This window comes from Cololabis saira, chromosome 16 (assembly GCF_033807715.1).
Source record: "Cololabis saira isolate AMF1-May2022 chromosome 16, fColSai1.1, whole genome shotgun sequence".
NCBI classification, from domain to species: domain Eukaryota; kingdom Metazoa; phylum Chordata; class Actinopteri; order Beloniformes; family Belonidae; genus Cololabis; species Cololabis saira.
Window position 1 is genome coordinate 27,421,634 of NC_084602.1, and position 23,399 is coordinate 27,445,032.

The 23,399-nt window shown below is 40.1% G+C and overlaps 1 protein-coding gene across 1 annotated transcript in view; it reads right to left on the reverse strand.

The window, feature by feature from the left end:
• dlgap2a (discs, large (Drosophila) homolog-associated protein 2a) overlaps positions 1 to 14,342 on the reverse strand; it is a 164,311-nt gene extending 149,969 nt beyond the window's left edge. Inside the window, exon 1 of the mRNA XM_061743414.1 lies at positions 14,265 to 14,342. The gene's annotated coding sequence lies outside the window, so the exon portion shown is untranslated. The remainder of the gene's footprint in view (positions 1 to 14,264) is intronic.
• Between the last annotated feature and the right edge of the window lie 9,057 nt (positions 14,343 to 23,399).

Consider the following 23,399-nt stretch of genomic DNA (forward strand, 5'->3'; position numbering starts at 1 on the left):
GGCGAAGCTCTCGATTTACCGGTCAATCTAAGCACCTACCCTCACCTATGGATACAAGCGGCCGAGATGAGTTTTCTCCGCAGGGTGGCCCTTTAGAGATAGGGTGAGGGGTTCGGTCACCCGGGAGGAGCTCGGAGTCGAGCCTCTGCTCCTTCACATTGAAAGCAGTCAGCTGAGGTGGCTTGGGCATCTGTATCGGATCCTCCTGGACGTGGGAGGGAGGTGTTCCAGGCATGTCCCTCCGGCAGGAGACCCCGGGGAAGACCCAGGACACGCTGGAGAGACTAAGTCTCTCAGCTGGCCTGGGAACGTCTCAGACTCCCCCCGGAAGAGCTGGAGGAAGTGTCCGTGACGGGTGAAGGAAGTCTGGGCATCTCTGTTGAGGCTGCTGCCCCCGTGACCTGGTTCCGGATAAGTGGTGGAAAATAGATGGATGGATGGAAAAGCGCCATAAATGGTACCATAATTTCCCAAACTGGTATGATGATGCATTAAAAAGATGTGAAACTAACATTTAAGATCCTAAACACATTAGGAAAATGTTTACAGTGGTTAAAAACAACCTTAACGTTCCCACAGACTTCTCACTGGCTATATTTTTTCATACAAATCTAAATTGTCATAAATAACAGGTTAAGTATTAACTATTTCCTTTGATTAAAGAGAACATGTGTAAACTGCTTGTAGGCACTAGTTCCTTCCCATCAGTATGCAAATAAATAACAAGAATACTGCAGTATGACACATTTTATAATTTACAATTTAACTTGAAACATGTGACTATTGTTAAAGGAAATATTCATAAACTGAAGCCTTATTACACATAAAAAGTGTATAAATGAAGCTTTAAATTCAGATTAATGGTCCCACTTTTTTGGACAAAGTGGGATCATCAGTCCCAACAGTGACGACGATCAAAGAGGGCAGATTTGTTTTCTTTACAAGTGAAGAAAACCTTAAAGAAAAAACAGGGATTCAAGTTTACAGCTTCCCCAACACGGCTTTGAACATTTAAGAACAGATGGGAAACTGCGATTGAAAAAAAGATTTTTGCATTAATATTTCATCTTTGCAACAAAAAGACGACCCGTCGGAGGTGTCATCTGCATCATGCATGATGACAGGAGGAGTATGCTCCACCTAGCCCCTCACAACCCTGAGCAGTACGAAGGGAACAGAGAGAAGGTGGATGGATGGATAGATCACCATTTCACAGATGGTCCCCTTTTGATTTCAAGTTTAGTGGCCCATGCATCAATTTCACTGTGAGAAAGAGATAAAAAAGAAAGAAAGAAAGAAAAAAGTTGAGTCTTATCTCCATTAGCCTGTGGTTTCTTTGGAGACAGCACCAAGAGATTTATGGCCCAGTGAGAATAAACAGCTGGAACTTATGGGAGCAGTCTGTCTGTGTCAAAACCAGCCTTGAATTTTAAAGGATAAAAGTCGAGTCACGACTTGGTGTGTGAGGGTCAGAAACACGCAGTGAAACATCACTCTATCAACCAATTTGCAAAGTGACCCTGGGACAGAATATTGACTTGGGGACGAATGGGCCGGTTGGTGGCATATAAATAACCTTTCACGCTACAGAGATAATTACATGAATACAACACTGGCATTCCAGGGAAAAACAGTATTCAGCCTGTGAAATGTATGAATCTATGTGTGAATCAAAGGCAGAGCTACTGTGAGCCATAAAATGCAGACATGAAGTTCTGTGGCCGTTACAAAGAGACTCTAAATCACGGTGACAGAGCTGTGCAGAGTAACTCCATCCGATCAGCGAACTCTCTGGGGAAAAGCGCACTTCGCTTAGGCCCCATTTGCATTTTTCACCACAATGCTGATGATTTACACTCCTCAAATAAAAGCCATCATCCACCGGCAGTCTCTGGCCCAGAGTGATTTAATTAATGGTGGCCACATCGACTCCTGCATGCGGGACATGCCTAGGAGTTTGCTTGTCGATCAGCATCTGCCACCCCTGCAACAAAATATGATTCCAATCAATGCAGTAATGGCTTAGAGGCCTTGGACCTAATCATCCTGGCAGAAGACGCAAAGGCAGCGGCAGCAAAGATGGAACACTTAGTATCTGTGCAGAGATGGCTTTGAACCAGCCCATCTTACCACAGATGCTTTCATCATATGAATTGAACTGTGTTTACTGATGTCTGCGATAGGATGACTTACACATTAATATTACAAGAAAAACCTTTAAAGTCAATGTAAATAATATAGGGGGGGCAGGGTAAGTGCTTAAAGGAACACTTGAGGATTCACAAAGGTTATAAACAGATCATATCAATATGACGACTGGACGAGAGACAGTAGATGAACAGCTGATAGAGGCCGTATTAGCACATTCTTTCTAACTTTAAACTCTCTAAACCCTTGTTTTTTCCCCCTTTATCCATATATTCCTCCTATGGAACTAAACTGATCTATTTTTACAGTTCATGTAGCAGTTTTTTTATACATGATTAAGTACTTCCTAGGAACTGTAAAGACACTGACCAATGTGTAAAGTCCTTAAAGGTTCCATATAAAATCAGTCTCTGTTAAACAGTTTTAATGCACAAGTCTTTGAAAAGAAGGATATATAAGATATATAAGAAGATATAAGAATGGGTAGCCGTTTATGCAAGAGGGAAGATCAGCAGTCGAAGTAAAATCATCGAATGATGACATCACATTCACAATGATACTTAAATCATTCAGACTGGCACAAGCTCATGAAATTCCCTCATCCCTTCCTACTAGATGTTATAAAAATCAGGAGAGATGCTCTTTGAGAGATCTACCTATAGTATACAGCACAAAATGAGAATTGTCCAAGTCTTAATGGTAATTATCTGCTAAGCACCAGTGAATATCATCTTTTAGATTTGTTCTATATAGGTCCCAAAACAATGCCAGCAAAATATAGAAAAGATGAGACAAGCTCTAAATGCTCTGGTCGCCAGCCTGGATGAAATCATAAATGCAAGCCTTTTAAAAGCCCCACGGACACATTCAGAGTTTGCTTCATATGCCTACTAATGAGAGAAAAAGACCAATGCCCATCTGCACGGTGCATGTGCTCCGTGAAATCACTCACGGACAAGTTCTGCAAGCAGACACAATAATCCCCATTGTCATTCACGGGGAGGATTTATGTTTTGGCTTGCTGTTTTTGTTTCACAAGTCTTCATCAAGAGTGAGAGTTGCCTCATTTATCATGTATATCCAGATCTAACTCATTGTTTCTAGCGCGCTGCAACAGCCCAGCTGGTGCTAAAGAGATGCAAGCATCTGGAGATGTGAAGGCAGGTCAGCTGTGAAAGTCACCACAGAGAACATTGAAATTCAAATTAACAGTCACAAGTCTGCTCCTCTGACCTTTCTGGTAAATGCAAACTTTCCAAAAGAGACCATTCCTGCGTCTAATTGTTGGGGCAAAGGGGTTAAGTCCTGATTGTGCTTTACATAAAGAATGATTAATGATCCCTGTATACTATTCTATCGTCATGCCTATAGGTGTTAATGGCAGACATGTGCTGCACAGTGGGTACCACAGCAGCACCACCTGGCCTAATGACCCTGCCTCTTAGTAGTCAGCGGGTCTCTGGCTCGACCCGCTTCAGACAAGTGTGAGAAGGAGACGGCTGGGGTGGTGACGGCTGTGGATGTGTGTATCCTCAGAACACACAAACCAGGAGGGAAAAAAGGTGTCAGTTCACCTCCACGTCATACCAGCAGTGTCACATGTCTACGGAGACACACACAGAAAAAAAGGTGTAAATTGTGAAAATTGTTTGTCTTCGGAGGCTCAGAACTGCACACCTTTCTAAGCAGCGGAAACATGTTGAGACTTTCTGTTGCATCACTGTTATTCCCCACTGGAATCACACTCACACCAAACTAACTGGATGCAACTTTAGCAGCGTCATGGACATGTCACACTGATGATTTATCTGTGGTTATTAATAGGGGCTGTAAGGGAGTGGGTGGAAATATATTGTGATGACTGTCTGCATAATGCAGTGAGCAACAGAAGTAGACGGCAGCGACCTGACTCATATGTTAAGAAAACACAATGCCTTAAAACACTCATGAAATACACAATGTGCAGTAGGGGTGGGCAAAAATATCGATATGGCAATATATCGCGATACTTTTCCAGCCGATTCAATATCGATATTCAAAATTTGAATATCGATTTTTTTTTTTTTTTTTTTATCCCCGATTTTTTCCCCATTATATCACCCAGTGCTCCTACCTAAGTGACAGTCCTGGGCATTGCCACTCTCTACCAACCCTGGGAGGGCCCTGCACTGAGCTCAGGTTTTATTTCACGTTTTATTTCATTTTATAATTTATTTTTTTATATAACACAATTGCCTGTCCTTAAAAAATGAAAAATAATGGACAGAGGTTTATTTATTTATGGATTTATATCTATACTGACTGATCACTGTGCCTGTCCTTGGTTTTAGTACCCATCTTTCTTGTGTTTATTATCATTTGCCACATAATTAAAGCAACCTCATACTAAATTTAATGTTAATTTCATATGATGTAAATAATATGAAAAACATATACAAATATGTTGTAACTTTAGCTTGTATAGTTATAATAAAACATTGTTTTGACTCAGTTTGTCCCATGAATTGTCACTATAATCTGATGAACGTGCAACTCGGATTTTAAGATCCATCACTATCATCTGATGTACATATATACAACTTGGATTTTAAGATGTGTAATGCATTTTTAAATTTTTCAGATTTATTACAAGTGACCTAAGTAAGAAAATCTTCAAGTTTGACAATGACAAGAAGGGTTTTATTTTTTCTTTTGTTTTGTATTGTATTGTTTTTATTTTGAGCATACAGTGAGATTAAGTTAGGGCAGAGTCTAGATCTGTTGCCATGTGTATCAATAGTCACATATATGACTATGCCTGTGACACCTGGCAAATGCACTTGTAATCAGTTAACTGATAAATACCTATAAAATATGTATATACTGTATGTGGGAAAAAAAATGAACATACAAACTAACAGTAATATATTTAGTATTGAGCTCACGCATGAACAGGAGCAAAACAGGGTGGTTAAAATAAAACAACAACAAAAACAACCCAATCCAACATCAGAGCTCACTCATACTTTGACTTTAACTGTGAACAAATCCCATTATTCTCCAAAATAGCTTTAATGGTGGTAAACATTAGTAACCCTGCAAGTGAGAGGAAAAAAAAGGAATCAAAAAATCAATTTCAACCGACAATTTCAGAATTCAACAGGGCTTGGCCCCTTTTCCTCTTGAGGTCACATTAATATCACAGTCACGTTTTCCATCCGCACAATTCCTTCCTTCATTAATTCCTGCTTACTGGACATGCTGTCCATGATGTCATCCACAGGTTTTCGGGAGAGTGGTTTTGAAGCCTCTTTTTCCTCATACTGTGTGATAAGGTGACAAAAAATGGGTGGACAACACAGGCCTAAAGGTATTTCTTAAGATAAATTCCCCTCATGCGGTACTCAAACAATTCAGGGACTGACAATCTACAGGAGCCAGCCTCCAGTGGTCAGGCGAGGAACTGCAACCTTTGTTACTTTGGGTCTGGCTTCAACTCGGATGTTAGATCTTTGCCAAATTCATGCAAGTTAGGTTTGGATCAAGGAACCTGAAAAGCAATCAATGACAAACTTGTTGGTAAATGTTCTTAAAGTAAACTGCATCCACCAGGGCCCCCTTCGAAATGCTGGTTGTGATTTGAACAGGTGAGCTCAGGAGATCATCAATCAGCTTTGTGATGCGGTTAACTCATGCCAGTTCTTTTCAATGCAACATGCAATTTCAAAACTTGACTCTTGACATAGTACTCAGCCTGTCTCACATGAACCGCATTCGTTTTCAGTTTTGTGTTTTCAAATTAGATAGATAGATAGATAGCACTACACTGAGGACATCTGAATGATTTGGGTAGGAGCTCCTCATTTGCACTGACTTGTGTTAATATGAGAAAACCTAGAACAGTTTAACATTTTTTTTCCAAGATCTACCTAATAATATTCCACTTTGCATGTGTTTATACTACAGGAAAAAGTACACAGTGTAAATAAGGATAAAGAGAAACTCGACTGAAATGAGAAAGATATTGCAATATCAATAAGACAGAGACAGAAAAATATCAATTTCTTTTTAGCTATTTAGAGAGTGCTGTGTCCACTGGCAGCTTTGTGACAAATTCAAATAGTTTCTGACAGTCAGTAGCTTGCATCCATTCACTGTATCGATTCACCATGAATTGCGAAGACTATTTGTCTTTGACGTATTTGCCATGGTTTTAGCAGGAGAAGGTAGTTCCATATACATAGAAAAAGAAGCTGGATCTGAACCAGCTGTTTGATTTTTCTTTTGTTATTTGTTATTTCTCTAAAAAGAAATTTGCATCGACTGTGACTGAAACAGAGTGAATCATGCTCAGAGGGCTATAACCAAGAACAGACAGTTGCCTGGCCCTTGAGCATGATAGATGCAAACAATAACTCACATTTTACTATTTATTCAATTTCTTCTCTTCAACTCTCAGACTCCAGCAATGATGACTCAGTTTTCTCCAGACAGTGTATCCTCACCTCTGACCCATCTCCTCTGGCTGCTTGTCTGCAGGGAGCCCAGCGTGACCGCTGCACATCAGAGTTCATACTACTATCTGTTACAGGCCCTCTGTGATAGCAGGCTTTGAAAAGCAGGGGGTTTTCATACGGGTGCTGTGCAGCTGCCATTTGTTCAAGACTTTTAAATATACGAAAGCCAAGGTCCAGGAAATATATCTCAATTTTTGTGCAAACTACAGTTAACATCGCTCTGTAACACAAATGATTAGGCTGTGCACTGGAATAAAAGGATAAAGATAAGGTACTATCAGATGCAGTGATCTATACATATGCGTCACATATAGGTGACAGATTCTGTTTTCATATCCCCATAAACAGATAGTAATGCATCCTTTAAAAAATCCCAAAGCCGGATACCCATCCGCAAGGTATCCTGAAAATATCTCTTTATTTGATCTCCCATGGATCCTACTTTAGATCTTTCTGCATACCGGACGGTTGAAATCATTCAAGCATTGATGCAGGATTCTTTTTTTTTCTTTTTTTTTTAAATGGCAAAGAGCCATTTTGTGGATTGTTTCCGTCCTCATCAAAACATAGTAAAATATACCTTAATTTGCTCAAAATAAATAACACATGGCAGACAGCTGGCCAAAGCATAATTTACTTCAATATGTATTAGCTACAAAGAACTTCCTAATCAGGATTTAATGGAATTAAAAAAATGCCATCCCAGTGAAACCTTTAAAAAAGCAGAACAATTAAATAATCATAAAAGCATTTAATAAAGGATGACATTAACAATATTTTTGACGGAAATTACATGTGAAGAGTGTCCAGCTGTGACATCTGCTCTCCAAAAACACATTGAAACGTCTCATCTACACAGGACCAAAGATGTCGTAGCATCATTTTCTGTTGTTCAAGTTTATATACAGTTTATATTTGTACTACATATTTTTATACAACACATTAAAATATTTGAAGGGATTCATTGAATAAAGTGGTGCTGAATTACGTGAACATATTCACTACCACAGCCACAAACACTTAACAATTTGTTAAGAGACATTTTGTGTCCCAGTGGTGAAAATGAGAATATTGGCACAGCGGATAAACAAAAACTGGGTCAGACACAAGAATTGTTTACAGTAAGGAGCAGTTTGAAGGAGCAGTTAACTATTTAAATATTAATCTCTCCTTTTTTATAGAAGAAAACAAGTCACCAACACTTTACAGCCCATTTCGAGAATGTCAAGTCTCGTGGTTATGAGAGGAAGTCTGTACTTGGTATAATACAGCATGAACTTGCTTGAGGTGATGCAGTGAGAAACCCCTGAGAGGGAGCAGCAGAGATCAAGCTGAAGGCAGAATAAGCTGCACTGTTGCGGCATCTCTCCACCCACACACTAACCCCGATCATTCACATGTGCGTACTCCAGTCATCTCTGCTGACGGATGCGCATGTACAGTCCCAGCAAGTCTGATCGGTGTGTATCTGTGTGTGTGCACGGTGCCCCACTCTCATTCGTCATCAATTCCTCTCTTTCTTCGTTTATTTGTTCATTTTCATGATCCCACCCACCTTGTTTTGATCTCTTTCTTGTTTTCGCTCCCACTCGGTCTCAGTCACTAAAATATGCACATGCACCCATCTATCCACCCACGTACGCAGTTGGCACAGGAGAGTCCCCAACAAGCAGCACGGTTTGGCATGGGACTATGCAAAGAAATACAAAAATCATTGCAGCACTACTGCCTAATGGTGTCTCCATGGCAACTAAGGGAGCAAGGCCCTGCGATACGGTGACTAGCAAACACGGGATTTTAAACCTTTGCAAACACATGAGCTGCATCAGTGGTTTTGCATCATTGTTGTATCACTGAATATAACACACTACTCATCAACGCACAATGTTTACTATGCAGAATGCAGTTTTTCCTCCTACATTTACTTAAGTTTTTGAGAGATTGTATTTCTCAATCAAGATATATATATATATATATATATATATATATATATATATATATATATATATATATATATATTGAAAACAGTTTGGAGGATGGAATAATTGGATGTTTTGATGACGCACCAACTGGATGATTGTCTCTTTGAAAATGCCAACACGTTTCTCTTCCATGACATTTCATTGGTGGTTCCTACATTTTACATATTTGGGACAACGAGAACTAACATTGGCTGTCAGGCGACTTAAACTGATTGAAAAACTTTGCGCTGCCCTACAAAGATAAAGCGCCTTCAGGAAGATGGCAAATACAAGCATTTCGCAAGACAAATTACATTTTTATATTCTAAATCTTCTCTGTCAATGCCAAACCAACCAGCTTCCTGAGAAAACATGACCCATCATGAAATCTTCCATGCCTGTCACACCTCCCCCATTTCATGGGCTTCTGCTGGAACAATGTTTTAATATTTCTTAGTTTAAATACTACTTTAAATACCAGTTTTCTGTGTATAAGGACCGTATTTTGTGTTCTTTTACATTTTGTTTAGATTTTTTCTCTTTCTCTCAACTGCGTACTCAGGAGATCGACAGGTAATGGATGTTGCCGAGACATCCAAGCAAACATTTCTGGGTTAGAAAGTGTAGAATTGCTTACCCTACCTTTAATTTGCCAGTTATTCTTAGAACCATGATGGGGATTTACTGTCATTGATGAGATGATAAGCTTCTAAAAATCAAGTTCTCACCTATATCTGATAGCAACATTTCATTGATCCTGACTGAGTGTGTTTTGTGCCTATATCTTAGTTAATCTTAACCTCTCTAAAATTGTTTTAATTGTGAAATGTCACCCAGTCTGTAGTGGTTTAGAAAAAGCTTGAACTGTTTATATATTTTGCTATTCAGGACTTTGTAAATTTAGTTGACATTTAGAATAGAATTTGATTAAACTACTACCAAATATAAATATATATATATATATAAATATATATATATATATATATATATATATATATATATATATATATATATATATATATATATATATATATATATATATATATATATATATATATATATGTGTGTTTATACAAACTGTGTAGACAAAATGCAGACAGTGTGCAGGTAAAGCTGTTTTTTGTGTAAACTTTTTCCTCCTCTGCTATAGAAATTACACATCCTTACACACACACACTCTCTCTCTCTCTCTTTCACACACATACACACTCTTTGCACCTCACACGAAGGGAAGGCAATGCAACAGAGCACCAATGGTTTATCATCCTTTGACTCGCTACCAGGGGCACAAAGGTGTGTCAGAAAACTGCTGGTGGAGGTAAGGAGAGGAAACGCATCGCAGCTGGATGAGCTTATTCTAGCACAACTCTCATGGAGCTGGCCCAAGGAGTGCTCCCATGTAGCAAAAAGGTTGTTCCTTTTCAGTCCATGAGTCAGTTGGCTTTAATGCTTAACCTGTGGCTCAGATGGTGAGTTCTGGCAGTGGCTCCGGTTTGCATTGCAAGTTATTGACAGACAGGAGATGGATAGAGAAGAAATAAATCAGAGGACGACAGAGAAAATGGAGAGAGCTGGTGAGAAGCAGAGAGAAAGAGCCAGAGGGATGCTGCGGCTCTAGAAGAAGGGAAGGCTTTCTTGCCTTGTTTTCTTTTTGGGTTCATTTCAGGATTCCCATTTGAAGGAAAGCCTTCTCTGAAGAGCTGGCTGTTAAGAGGCTCAGAGGCACTCCGTATGTTTGCTGCTGGTTTATGTGTGTGCGTTTTCTTCCTTTTCTCTCTGCATGTGGGTATGTGTGTTTTAAGTTCTCCACAAAGAGCAGAGAGGAAGGAATTAGTTGGACACAGTTTGAAGTCAAAACCTTTATTCCGCAAGACAGATATAAACAAATGCACATCCAGTAAACATGAACACCACAAATAATAAATACACCAGCAGCTAATCCTCCTCATCCCACAGAGGAGCCCAAACTGGCAACTAATGTGACAAGCCAGAACACCATCTGCAATGTGACATCAGTGCGTGCACTCTTGCACAGCAGTGCAACATTATCCTCATTGACTATTCCCCCAAAAAAGTATTTTTTTATCCACGTCGGCTGCTGAAGCGATGAAACACGCCTCTTTAGGTACATAACCAGTTCTTGGAGGCACTTTGCCCCTACTGTGTCCTTTGAGTCTCTGCTTGCTACTCAGTTCTGACAAGTCTCCTTAAGTGCTGTGAATCAGCCAAAGAAGCCTTTAAACTCTGACATTTGAGTGCCCTCAACATGATTTACTGCAAACAGATCTTATCATCTTTAAAAAGATGTCTGCATTACCTTATGGGTTCCAGGCCAGCAACTGTTTTAAGATGTTTTCCTTAGCTTTGCCTAATTAAACATTTGCACAACTGAATGTACTGCTCCTTGTCAGTCACATCATCATATTTTATACACATGGAAACAATATGGGATGGCAGGGCAATATCCTGATGCCAATCTTCCATGCATGATGCTCGCTTCTACATGTCAAGAAACAGTGACGGTAAGCTGTGAGAATCCCATCAACGCTGTAACTTCCTCCCTCTGATTTGTATCCAGCTGACAACTGTTGTATTGTTTGCAAGCTTCACTGTTGGAGCTTCCACGACGATTGCTGTCATGAGCTGCTGTAAGACCCGTCGTTCCAGATTTTCAATGAGAGCCGCCAAGAACACCAACAATGGTTTCCTCCATCTGTGCATCCTCTAAAACCCGATTACACATTTGTCCATTTTTTGTAGTTTTCACTGGCAACTACTGAGAAACACTTGCTTAATTAAAGAAGATAATTAGTGCAGTGCATCTAAAAGAAATGAAGTAAACACACAACACATGTAGCGAGGACTTCAGAAAAACAAACAAATTCGTAAGAGTTTGTGTCAGATTTAGTCGACACTCAAGAAATGCACATTTTGTTGAAAAAATATAATGGCGAAATTTCCAGCGAGCCAATACAGTAGCTTTATCTGCCACAATTTCATTCTGGCGGGCTGAAAGGCTGCAGAGAGAGACAGACCAACTAGAGCCGGCGTCTGACAAGACACTGTCCCGCATACGCTGTCGCTGCTAGACTGTTAGACAGGTTGAGGGGCCAAAGGCTAACTCAGGGCAAACTTTGGGTATGGTGGATAAATAAATTGGGGGTCACTGGGGCTAATTAGCCTGCAAATCATTTGAAATGACATGTTTATGTGTACAAACTGAGACCAATGTGAATCTTGCTGCCTCCCATATCTTCAATGATGTCAGTAAATGAAATAAGAACAAGTGCAGCAATGTGATTAAAATATGAAGAAGAGGAGAACCAACCAAACAACATCTTGCAAATGAGGGGTAGAATATAAATGGCAGAAACTGAATCTAACTCTGATACTAACACAGGAGTTCAGCTGCACTGATCAGTGTACTGTTCTTAAAAAATGCACATAGGGACAAATAAATTCTGTCAAAATATCCCAACTAATGTCATAACGAATGCAGTAGGCTATGTGCAAAGGGTTTGGAAAGTAAACGCTGTTAAGCATATGTGCCAGTATCAAATCACTTTAAAGAAATGGCTCCACTAATGATAGGGATGTGCAAGATGTGTCAATGATGATTAAATATTTCTGGAATATAAAACCTTGAGGTTTTATGCAGGATGGCAGCAGCCCATGCCACTCAAAGCTGCTTTGTAAGCATCTTTTCAGGGTTTCTTTTGCTTTTGTTTCATCTTCTTAAGAATGAATCTTCTAATGTTCCATCTTTCAAATGTGTCAGCTCATCTAGAGATACTGATGGCAGCGTGATATTTCATTCCTTTCACTGGAAAGAGAATTAACACATTTTCTCAGTTTTTGCCTTGAGGATGATTATTACCCGAAAACATTACATTGTAGAATGTGGATTTAAATTCACTACAGACCATCAGACATTGCCACTTTAGAGTTACCCTATGCATTTGTCCCCTAAACTGTTTTCCAGCAATGAAACTGCTGTGATTTCCAATAGCAGTTGAAGATGAAAGTGGAAAAAAAAACAAGACGTACCTGAGTGAAAGCTACAATATGTGGCACAGAACCATTTGATTTAGTGATTATTGAGCGTTTTCATACCAAGGCACTTCTGCATAGGCATAGGTTTCCTTTTGAGTCAATTAAACACACTGAACACACATGGAGGACGCAGCTAAAAGGAAGTCCCAATCAGGATCTTTTAATTTGTGGAGGATCTCAGGAGGGGCAGCCAAGCTGCAGGACCTGCTTTAGTTTGCACACATTATATTTGTTTAATCTCTCAGTCAACAGCAGAATATTTTAGCTACGATATTATTCATGCATGAAAATAATAACATCTGCCATGGGTGATAATCAACAGAGGACAGGTTCACTTGCATTATGGAAAACAGCACAAAGCCTGCTGGAAGTTACTTTGGATTAAAAAGCTTCCCTGTTCAAATAGCTGATAGATGAAGAGCCTCTCAAATCAAGCCTACGCTGGCTGTGGCTGAGAGTTGGGCTGCCTCTTAGCAGATTTGGTGAGAGAGGGTCTGCAGTGCAGCAGTGAACATGAAAATTCAAAGCATCTCCTCTGGCTGGCTGCAGTGGCTCCGTGCTTCACGGATCAGACTGGTGCACACCAGGGGATGAGAACCCAGGAACCCGGGTCTGTGAGTCGTCACAGAGTTGCCACCCACTGTGGAACACCACCCAATACGTGACGGAGGAACAGGACCTGTCGAGTGACCTGCCATAAGAGGGTGTGTGCTGCTGACATGTGCACTCACGTCAACAGACAGTTGATAGTGCTCGAAGGGAAATTCACACACACGCACGCAGACACACATACATACAATCACTCACAATTGCGCAAACATGCACTCTCCCTCCTCAAACAGAGGCTAAAAGCACTCCATTCACAAAACGACGCACAAGCTGCCCACGCAGAGCTCACCTCTGAGACTTTTTATTAGACGCATACGGCCTCCCACACACACACATACACACACGTACGTGCAAGTGCGCACTCACTCACACACACACACACACACACACGAGTTGTGCCCTCTCGCCACAGAACTGTAACACAATCTCCCCGCTTTCATCTCTGGTCAATTGCTCTTCAGTAAGTGTAAAACATCAACTGGGTTTCCCTCAAAACAAGCAAATAAAAAAAAACAGAAAGAGACAAATTAGATGAAAGCAGCTTTTTTTCATCCTATTTCTCCTTGAAACAAAAACCAAAAAAACCCTCAGAACAAATAAACAAGAATAGCCTCCTGCTCCCGAATTCAAAATGAATAATTGAATTACAGCGTGGAACATCCAAATCATGTTAAAGTACAAGTGGGTAAACACAGTTGCTTCACTAGAGCTAATAATCTGGAGTTGCTGCAGTAGAAAAGGGATTTATTGGAGAGGTCTTTGGGATATTTGATGGAAGCCTATTGAAGAGCACTAAATTGCACTCATACATATATGCGTGCACATAATCCTGAATGCCATGTATTACTTGTGGTGTATGTTTGATTTTTCTAACTTCTGTCACAATAACATTGCTTCATCAGAACATGTCAACTCCCTTCGGGGGGAAACAGGCAAAGGTGCTTCTCCGGCAACTACATCAAATGCAGAATTAAAAAAATCAAGCCAAAGAACTTACCTCTCACAGAGTCTAAAAGCAGGAGGCATCTAAGAGTGCAATGCTCTCTGTCATCCAGAGATAACAGGAGATCACACAGTCATATGTGCAATCTGGGTTGGATTGGAGACTTCTCGAGCTCTCTCATCTATCCTATGACTTTTCCCTCACATTTATCCGCACCCACTGACGACGGGCAGCTGGATGGCAAAGAAGAATGACGGCTAAAACGGGGGGAAATAAAGGTGGGAAAAAAAAAAGACTGAGGGATGCTCAGACCTCCTCCGCTGAGACGAGTTGTGAGCGCGCTGTGAGGACCATCCACTGCAGCAGAGCAGAGCAGCGCGCAGCAAAACAGGGAGAGGGAGAGGAGAGAAGAGCGAGGCAGGCAAAACAGGCATTTACTGCTGCTGCTGGTTCCAACAGCTTGGCTGGAGCAAAAATCTGGGACTGGAGTCTGGATCTTTATTAGGCATCTTCCCAAACAGATGAAGAGGAATGGAAACAATGGGGGAAACAGACAGAGAAACAGAGCGTAATTTCGTAAAAGGCATACAGCTTCTTTTCCCTTCTTCGCTGCATAATTCCTGTGGTTAAACAGTTGAACTGAAGGTATATTCAATTCTATTCGCAAAAAGCCTTCCACCACCCTGACCCTATCATCACCGCTGACGATAGCCATTTTATTATGTTTTCTCTCTTTACTTCTACATTTAGCGTTTTTGCACTCTCATTCAGCAATATGTGACACATGTGTAGCTGGTCACTTCCTTCTTTTTTATTTTTTTTTAGAGCAATGTGGTATATTTAAACATCAATCAATATCTATTGTATAGCAAGTGGCCCGCATGGTTGAAGTGTCCCTTACTTGTTTTAACAGGAGAACAGGCTTTTAGCCGGAGTCCTTCGGCCCCACAAGGGCTCAAGGTCGCTTGGCAGAGCATCTTGCCGGCAGCCCAAATCCTTCAATGATTAACAGTGGCAGGCGGGACAGAAAGGCTGTCAACCCAGATCTACAGTCTCGGGCAAGAGAGCCGGCCGGCCGGCCAAACGCCCCTGATTCTTACATTAAGGCACCAGGTAGAGCAGGGATTTATAAGCCCATTGAAAAAGAAACTCATTACCCTTCGGCGGAGAGGTGCGTGCACACATGATACCGATAGTAAACAAAGAGAACAGGGAACAAGATGAAGAAAGTGGGATGGGTTGCCTGGGTTTAGAGTTACACTGTACTGCAGATTTAAGACTGGATATAATAATCTTTATTGTAAATCGTTACTCAAAATACATGCAGCACATATTTTTAATTGAGTTTAGATCCACTCTAACCCTGTTATACTTATTATGTGTATTTTTATCTCATTTATATCCTCATGTGTAGAGTTAGAACTTTGAAATTGTACCTCATAAATTTTATTAGAGGTGAGCAACATGTCCCTTCCTTAAGTACAGTAATTAGAAAACAAAAGAAAACGCATTGTTTTTTAATGATTTTTCAAGTGGTTTGAACCTATGAGTGTCCTAGGTATGCCAGCTCCAACATAACAGCGAAAGAATTTGAGCAGTTATACAATTATATAATATATTACATAATAGAATTATACCGTTTTATTAAAGATTTACAGCCTCTTGGTTATCTTGCTATTTGCATTTATTACATTTACCTTACCTTTTTTACATTCCTCGCCTCTATTCACGGCCCCTATTCTTTCCTTCCTCTTCATCTTGTGTCATTCTGCAAGCTTTATGCATTCAGACCTTACAATACCTCCGCTCCAGATAGTCAGCCGTGTCTCGGTTGAAAATCAGGCCTTCTTCTTGGTGTATAACAAATCTCATCTCACAAAAATATTAATTTCACGGGTGGCTCTCCCATACAAGCCCATAACCACGCAGAGAGAGGTATTAAGCACCATTCCCTTCTCTATTTAAATTGGGAACAGTGAAGTAAGGCCACGCCAAACACATCAACCTCCTGCTGTATGCAGTTTGTCCTTGTAATGAGGTTGTAGCCACAGCTAACTATTCATTCTGGTCATTCACCTGTGGGCTTTATCATCGCTGTCGAATGACTTTGGGTAAATGATGTGCAAAAGAGGCACGTCTCACCTGTCTTGTTGCATTGGGCTGATGCTCTCTGGGCTGTGTCAGCCTTTAATGATACACATGACAAACCCCACAAAGGCCACTTATTGCTGAGAGAATTATTCATGAGAGATGTAGAAAAATGTAAAAATATGTGCGTTCTCTCCTTTTTGAAAGCAGATCCCAAACAGGATGTATGATGAACCCAAATTGGTTGACACAGCCCACACTTCCACTATTTCTAAGCTTAACAGTTTGCCTCTTTGTATTTCTGACAGGGTGAAACGTTATTATCAGCACTATCGAACTTTAAAACCGTAAAACAATAGTTTATAGCAAAAGGGGCGGCCATTTGATTTGACTGGTGGTTGCAGTAAATCTTGATTAGATAAATGACTATTTGGTTGACACACATGTTCACAGAGCGCTGTCTTTACAGTAACCAAAGAAACAATTTGGTAACTTAATCATATTTGTTCAGCAACAGCCACATTACCCACTGATGTAGGGAAAAAATTAAGATATTATTAATGCCAGCAGCAGAGAGGTTATCGTTTTATTGTTGATCATGAAACAGAGCTCAATAAGTCAGTTTTACTAGGTTCAGAGCAGAAAGGACATTCATTTTATTATAAGATATTTGATGATGCTCTGAAGTCTTTCGATATAACGATACAATGTTTTAAGAGGACTGATGACATGGAAGGGAAAATATAACACTGATTGCAGCCATTAAAGCCTTGAACTTGAGCATCCCTTGCACAGACGTAAATATTGGCGGTGCAACCGGTGCAGCTGCACTGGGGCCCAGCCGCCGTCAGGGGCCCATGGAGGAGGAAGGAAAAAAAGGGTTGCTTTTTTTTGATCACCTTAATAGGCTACCTGTCAGTCATGTTATGTGAGTGATGGCCGGATGATGTCACGTGAGTTTTCAGCACAAAAGAAAGTAAACAAAAGAAAATGGAGGACAAAAAATAGCCTAGCATCACGTTTAGCAAGCCCAAACAAAAAAGCGGTGCACAAAAGACAATAGAAAAAAGAGCCAGGATCATGTTAAAGCAAAAATGACTAAATTGGATACGTTTTTTTTACTGCAACTGAGGAAAAAGCCAGCGTCCCACTGGAGGATAGCTTACCAGCTACCTGCATAAATGAAACGGCGTTGACGTGACGCCAGGGTGCCAGGAGGAGACTTCCCCTGCTTTGCAGGGTGGGTGTGGGCAGTCACGTTTGCCTGCATGGTGACAATAGCAGCTCTCTATAGTGGCTGTGCATGTGTGTGTGCATGCGCTGTGTGTGTTTGTTTTGGTCAGGGATGGGGGCACAAAAATATTTGCATCGGGGCCTATCACCATGTTACGCCACAGATCCCTTGTATATTTTAAAACGTGGTTGGAGACAGTGTTTATTCTTTAATTGTTAATAAGGTCTCACCTATTCTTCCTGAGAATGTCAGCGAACTAAAAATAAATATTTGCATACAGTGTGAAATATCACCCGCTTTGTTTGTCTTTGACATTTCGCACTCATACAAATTCAGTCTACACAAACAAACTAATTCACGGCAGATTTGTGCGCGGACGCGCGTGTGTGTGTGTATGTTTCAAGTCAACTCATGAATACTCCTGTTGTAAATAAGCTGCATTATAAATAGTCTAAAGCTTTAATCGCGCACTTTCCGTCCCCACCATTCGAACATTCCTGCCTGCCAAATACTCGTGTTTCTAAGATGTTTAATCTCTGGCCGGATGACGAGCTACTTGTGCAGTATCACTTGTATATTTTGGTCAGAACTGACAGAGGCAGCTGCACAGCCATGTATGACATTACGCAGCTATTTTCACAGACTGAGCAGTAAAGTGACTTTGACATCTAACATCGCCAGAGTACCTTCCCTTGTTAGTTACATCAGCTCAATGCTTTAAGAGTAGTCTATAAAGACAATAAACAGCTCCTTCTCTCATCGTATGTGTGTGTGTGTGTGTGTGTGTGTTTTCCCCCTTTGGATCTTAATTATCACTTGTTTACTGGCCAAGCAGCGATTTCAACTATCATAATTAACCAACCCCACACACTCATGCAATTTTCTGGCACACTGCTTTATTAGTGCACATTACCTGCTCAATATCAAAATCACTAAACCACAGTGACATTAAATGTATCCAAGAGGAACCATCTAGGTCTCTGAGACAAATCAAATCCGAGTTAATTTAATACTCTCTGTATTCCTGGCATATCTGGGTCTGCTTCCAGCCAAAATAATGGCTCTCTATGTCTATCTGCTTTCTCTGATCTCATTTACTCTTACATTGTGTTTGTTTAGATGGTGTGTGCTTGCCTCTTATGTAAGAACTGTACCCACTGTTGTCGTTCAAGGTGATGTTGCCAACAGGATTCACGAGGATATTTCACACAGACAAACCTCGAAAGGCACTAATAGGTCTAGATTACGAAGCGCTGCATCAATCATTGTCGCAGCTGGTTGTAGCACATAGGGGACGGCTGTAAAGTGTCTACTTAGTATCTTAATAATTTAGAGCAGATTTAAAACATTCAACACCGGCGGTTTCTGGAGGGTTCACATTGGCTCCTGTTATGAGAACAGGGAAACGAGGATTACCGTCACATATGTGTTTCTCAAGTTTATCTGCATTTCGTCATTTGGTCGAAGGAATGCTTGATGAATGAAAGCAGGTTTGGCTGTAAGAAAAACAATGTGCTGAAAATTCTGTTAGCAGGTGAAGAAAGCGTAAAGAAATGGCCGAGCAGGTGATTACCCGGCTAGATTAAGTGGCGTGATGGATTTTCTTGAAGGTAATGACGCGGCCACGGAATACAAATGTGTGAGCTTACAGCTCCACGACCGCGTGTGAATAATAAAAGAAAAGGCAGGCATATCGATGCACATACACACGGATGCACAAATTTGATGTGAGCGAAAGATTGTGGTGAAAACTGATGTCAACTTGATAAATACCGTTTTCTGTGTATTCTCTTTCTAAAAGTATTGAGCGCAGACTTTTGATGGCCAGATAACTTGGTGTCACGTGAGACATTTTCTTCTGACTTTTTTTCTCTTGACATCTTAAAGCTATTTCCTTTGGAGCACGTTCTGTTCAATAGAAGTGTTTTTATTTTTCGTGATGAAGACAAAAGCATATGATGCCCACCTTTCACTGGACTTGATCAGAAGCAGACATCCATCTAAAGTCCTCTGCGTCTTGTCCAGTTTCTGATGAGCTTTGTAAATACCCATAATGTGTTTGCTTATTCAGAGCGCTGACTCAGCAAGCCACTTTGTGGCTGTGGCCCAACAGTCAGGAGACCTTCAGCAATTTGTCTCGCATTCATTTCAATCATTAGTTCAATAAAGCACATGCTGAAGGCCAAATGTTTCTGCCCAGGAGAAATCAAAGGTGTATGTCAGGGGTGGTGCCAGCTCCTCCTCTGAGGGGATGATGGGAAATATGATGAGTCCATCGCAAACTAGTTCTCTTCAGTGTGAGGAATGAGCCTTCTGTCCCTTTCGGCAACAAAGATAGCAGTCCATGTACGTACTTCACATAACTGTATCATCACAGTTTCACTGATTTTGAAACACATTTGTTATTTAACTTTATGGAGCAGAAAAAGGGGAGTCAGTCAAAATGCTTTCGTTTTCAATCAGTCCTTTGAAACCCTTCACGTTCAGGGTCACGTCTTGTCGCGCATGTTTCCACGCCTCCCCATTTTCTGTCACCTGTCCTTGAATGACTTGAATAAAAATCTGAAAAAAATACTTCTTAAGTGCTAAAGTAAATTCAATGATTAAATGTGGTTACCCTAACCCTTTGAAAATGGATTTAAGAAACGTACCATATTAATTGTGCTGGTAGTCAGAATGAGTTATATGTAGGAGTAGCGGTTATCATCCAACAGCTTAGCGCTGCAGGGCTGAAATACACAGTAACTCCAGGAATTGTAGCAACTGATTTTTTCTCTGATAGAAAAGAAACTGAATAAGTCAGATAAGGTCTTAAAAACACAATGTCCTACAATCGGGCCAATTTCAGCAGCACACACACATGTACTTTAAAACCCACAAGCACATGCCCCAAAATTATAACAGCCTTTTAAACAGGGACACCAAATTTGTTGGAAAAGCATGGTGTACTTAGGGTTGCCACCCGTCCCGTAAAATACGGAATTGTCCTTTATTTGAGAAAAAAATGTTGCGTCCCGTATTGAACTAAGACGGGACACGATTTGTACCGTATTTTCATTAAATTTTACACCATATTCTAGTGGAATTATTGAAATAAATTAACTTTTACACCATATTCTAGTTGAATTATTGAAATAAGTTAACTTTTACACCATATTCTAGTTGAATTATTGAAATAAATTAACTTTTACACCATATTCTAGTTGAATTATTGAAATAAATTAACTTTTACCACATATTCTAGTTTAATTATTGAAATAAGTTAACTTTTACACCATATTCTAGTTGAATTATTGAAATAAATTAACTTTTACACCATATTCTTCACCTGTAGGCTATATTACATCTTGGCTGATGTGGACATACAGAGCATTTCAGTTACTAGTATGCTATTAAAGCACTTTAAACTTTAAATCAAAGCATTTTGTTTTTTCATATAAAATAAACACATTTTTATTCAGTTTAGAAGTTTTGGGGCTTTTTTTTTTGGCTCCTGCGCTGCTGAAATCGGGGCGTCCCTTATTTCTATTTCTGAAAGGTGGCAACCCTAGGTGTACTTACCTATTAAATATTCCTTCTGGGAGGGAACTTGCTTGGGAATAGCGGTAACAAATCCAAAGGAATTTAATTTTGGGAGCTCTGCAGTTTTCATCTGTTCTTTTCTTTCCTATATCATCTTACAACCACTTTCATGTTTTAATGTCATGTCTATGTGTGCAGCTAAATATTTGGTTGAAGATGGTTGCCTTGTCTTTTATCATTTGGCAAAACTGAATATGTGATTCTCAATAATATGTTGTTGCCAAGCCTTTCTAATTGAACAAACTTTGGGAATCAGAAAAACTCCTGTCGGGAGAGTCTGCTCCTGAAAAACGGAAATGATGCGCCCTCGAGACTGAGCCATGGAGATTATTGTCCTACCGACGTGAGAAATTATTTGAGGAACAAGCGTTGAACCTAATAAAGGAAGCCACAGGATGCAGAGGAATACTGCTCCATGGGGAATTCAAAATTGTTTTGTCTCCATAAGCTGAGCTACAGAACATCACTGTATAGCCTGTTGGGACAGGGACCTCATTTAGATGGGGAGAAGATTTGTGAACTCAATAAAGGGTAAATTGGAGAGATAATACTCATGGGATCTTGCTAATGCAGGTTTGAGTCATTCCGGTACAGACTTTAAGTCTAAAACAGCAGACCAGCTAAAATGAACCGTTGAACCATTGAATGTTGACCGTCAGCTTTTGGTGTGAAATGAAACTAAATAAAAGTTTGAAAAAAAACAATAACCCGCATTTACAGTTATGTGTGTAACATAGCATAAGTTTAATGATTGAATCATCCGTCCACTGTGTGATAGCCAAGCGCCAACCATCTGACTTCCAGGTTGAGTCTCTTGCAGAATAAAGATCCGTTCCATTTCCTCGACTGGCCGCGGGACGCTGGCTCCAAAAGCGAGCGAATCTCCATTGAGTCCCATGTTGAAATGTCCAACTTTAGAGCAGAATTTAACATATTTACAGACTGGTTCAAATATCCATTTTGGTCTCAATCATTTGATGTCACGTCCATGACAACTCTGAGAGGGTTACATTTTTTTGTAGTACTCCAGGAGAATTTATATAAAGCAATACATTTATTTCTAACATGATCGATTGACAGTGGGCTCAGCCAATAACTAGCAACTATCTCTTCCTCATCCATAATCCTCATACTACCGCGTTAAGCTAAGCAACTAGCCGTTTGGACGAACCCAGCATTGGCTAAACGCGACAGTAATTTTCGATTTCAAGATGAGAACATGTTAAACAGTATTCTGCTGTAAACGTCTGCGGCAGCTCTGCAGATATTTCAGTGGGAAGCTGAAGAAGCTAGCCAAAGCTAACTTTGATTGATATCTGGTGGGCATTTTCCTATTGGTTTTTCCGGGCAACAGGGCTGCACCCTGTATGACGAAAAAGAGGCTTCAAAACCGGTCTTCAGAGACCAGTTGGTCGGTCATAGTCTGGATCTGTCAGCATCAATTTCTTCACCTAATGTAAACTTAGGTACCCAGACTAGGTGATTTTTACAAGTGGTCATTTCATTTATAACTAAACTAGTTAATTTAGGGCTGTAACCTAGGTTACAGTGGAAGTTGGTTGGCCTTCAGCTATGCCCCGCCCACCAAAATACTTTATACTGTTTACAGACAAAAAAGGGGTCTAACTGTAATGAAAAGGAAGTGTGGAAAATGGAAGTCTATTTAGCCTTTGGTGTAGCAAAAAATTCAACAGCAATGCAGTTAATCTGTGCCCCAATCCAGAAATACATAAGTCAATTGTCATTTCCTAAACTGTTCAACAGCACTATCAGTAACAAAGTTATGTTTTTCTGCATTGAGCTGGTTAGAAACTGGATTTCTTTCCATCATCTTGTGTGTATAGCAATCAACTAAAATGTCCTGTGTTTTTTATCTTTTGAAACAAGTGAGCTGGAAACACTTCGTCCGCTGCAGACAATCTTCCACCACCTCATAGAAGTAACTTTTGCTTAATTAGCTTTCTGAAACTAATACAATGTGTGTTCATTTGTTAAAACAGCCGACATAAACTGGTCATTACTGGCAGTAAATATGGGTCCTTCTTTTGTCTGCTGCTGTGAAAAATTATTCACCATGTTATAAAGGTTTCAAGACTTTGCGTCTTCTGGTGTTTAATGTGCCTAAGATTATAGACTGCATCTGTGCTGTCTGAGTGAAAACTCCAGTAGATTTAGAAATAACTATTTGAAAAGCGTACACTATATTAAAAATGATGCACTGGGTAAAAAGTAATGTTACAAACTATAAAATAATACAAATGAGTGAATACGCCATAATCTTCATG